The sequence below is a fragment of the Amia ocellicauda genome, chromosome 14 (assembly GCF_036373705.1).
Source record: "Amia ocellicauda isolate fAmiCal2 chromosome 14, fAmiCal2.hap1, whole genome shotgun sequence".
Classification (NCBI taxonomy): Eukaryota; Metazoa; Chordata; class Actinopteri; order Amiiformes; family Amiidae; genus Amia; species Amia ocellicauda.
The window spans coordinates 35,678,354-35,680,526 of record NC_089863.1 but is presented as its reverse complement, the minus strand read 5'-3'; the positions used below and the strand labels follow the sequence as shown (position 1 = coordinate 35,680,526).

General features: G+C 41.1%; 1 non-coding gene across 1 annotated transcript; it reads right to left on the bottom strand.

Moving 5' to 3' along the window:
• Window positions 1-821: 821 nt before the first annotated feature.
• LOC136769176 (U5 spliceosomal RNA) lies at window positions 822-936 on the bottom strand. Its single transcript, XR_010822134.1, has one exon. It is a non-coding gene; the product is annotated as a U5 spliceosomal RNA (small nuclear RNA).
• Window positions 937-2,173: the final 1,237 nt, after the last annotated feature.

Sequence of the window (2,173 nt, the reverse complement as noted above, 5' to 3'; positions counted from 1 at the left end):
TTTTTCATCTTCTGAAACTGCAATTTAGCACTTTCAACTGTTTCTTAGTGATTCCTAGAATTACTAACCGGTATTGTAGTCAATGTGTTTATAACCTTTTTTGTTTAACGATTTGTGTGTTATCCTATGGGATCCCATGGTCTTTGATTTGGTCACGGAAGTGATTTGTCTTTGATTTGTTGATCTAGAGTTGAATTTTAATTAGTTTTTCCCTTTTGTATAATTAGTGTAGTGCTACATTTAGTCTTTGTTTTTAAATAAATTTGACAATTTATATCTTTGGAATTGGTGTCTGCGTCCAATTATTACAGAAATTGAGTTCTACAAGACTCCAGGATTCGTGATAAGGTGATACTATGAATTCACTTCTTTAATTGAAATGTATAAGTGTACCTTACGCTACATATATGTATGTATGTATGTATGTATGTCCAATTGCTTTGACAATACAAATGAATTGAATTGAGAGGGAGAGAGAGAGAGAGAGAGAGAGAGAGAGAGACAGACATACAGACTGACAAACAGAAAAACAGACAGACACAGACACACACACACACAGAGCCAGCCAGCCAGCCAGCTCAGCGATGACATCACGAGCCTCTCTCAGCTGACTGCTATGACATCACAGAGCACGTACATTCCGTTGCTTGCCGTCTGTCAACCACTCAGTCACTGCCAGCCAGACTGGTTGGCTGGCTGGATGGGGGGGCTGCTTGCTGCTGCTGCGTACCTTAGCAAGCTTATTTGCTTGACCGGCCTTCCTACTCCTCTGCCCACATGCCCACCTATGCCCGATCTGCTGTTCACCTGGATCACAGCTCCGCCCCAACAAGGCAGAGCCCCCCAAGAATGGTACAAACTCACCCACGATCCCCTCCACGGAAAGCTTTAGCAAAAGGCAAAAGCGTTATACGTAATGAAGAGGAACCCGAGTCCAAGACGCATCCGACCAGCCATACATATTTGTGTGTATTAAAGATCACATTTTCTTACATTTAGTTTTTCTGTACTTTATTACATCTTATTGTGATTTATAAAAGTATTGTTTCTTTTCCATATGTATGTATGTATGTGTGTGTGTGTGTGTGTGTCTGTCTCTGTGTGAAAGTTAGTGTGTGTGTCTGTACGTGTGTGTGCCTGTCTCTGTGTGAAAGTGTGTGTGTGTGTGTGTGTGTGTGTATATGTCTCTCTGTGAAAGTGTGTGTGTGGGTGTGACAGTGTGTGTGAGTGTCTGTCTGTCTGTCTGTCATGTAACTCGCACATCTGTGAGGGCACCATTTTTGCAGAAGAGATGTACACATTTTGGAGCAACATATGCTGCCATCCAGACATCATCTTTTCCAGTGACGTCCCTGCATTTTCAAACAGATCACATTTTATTACACTTTGTTTATCTGTACCTTATTACATCTTATTGTGATTTATACTTGTAATGTTTCTTTTCCATATATATGTATGTACAGTGGGGGAAAAAAGTAATTGATCCCCTGCTGATTTTGTACGTTTGCCCACTGACAAAGAAATGATCAGTCTATAATTTTAATGGTAGGTGTATTTTAGCAGTGAGAGACAGAATAACAACAAGAAAATCCAGAAAAATGCATTTCAAAAAAGTTATAAATTGATTTGCATGTTAATGAGGGAAATAAGTATTTGACCCATTTTCAATGCCCTGGCTTAGGGAAGGAGGTTCTCACCCATGATTTGACGGTACATGGCCCCGTCCATCGTCCCTTTGATGCGGTGCAGTTGTCCTGTCCCCTTAGCAGAAAAACAGCCCCAAAGCATAATGTTTCCACCTCCATGTTTGATGGTGGGAATGGTGTTCTTGGGGTCATTCCTCCTCCTCCAAACACGGCGAGTTGAGTTGATGGCAAAGAGCTTGATTTTGGTCTCATCTGAGACCACTTTCACCCAGTTCTCCTCTGAATCATTCAGATGTTCATTGGCAAACTTCAGACGGGCCTGTACATGTGCTTTCTTGAGCAGGGGGACCTTGCGGGCGCTGCAGGATTTCAGTCCTTCACGGCATAGTGTGTTACCAATTGTTTTCTTGGTGACTATGGTCCCAGCTACCTTGAGATCATTAACATCTTTACATCTACATTTACATTTACATCTTTTTGTGATTTTTAAATGTATTGTTTCTTTTCCTTATATATGTATGTATGTA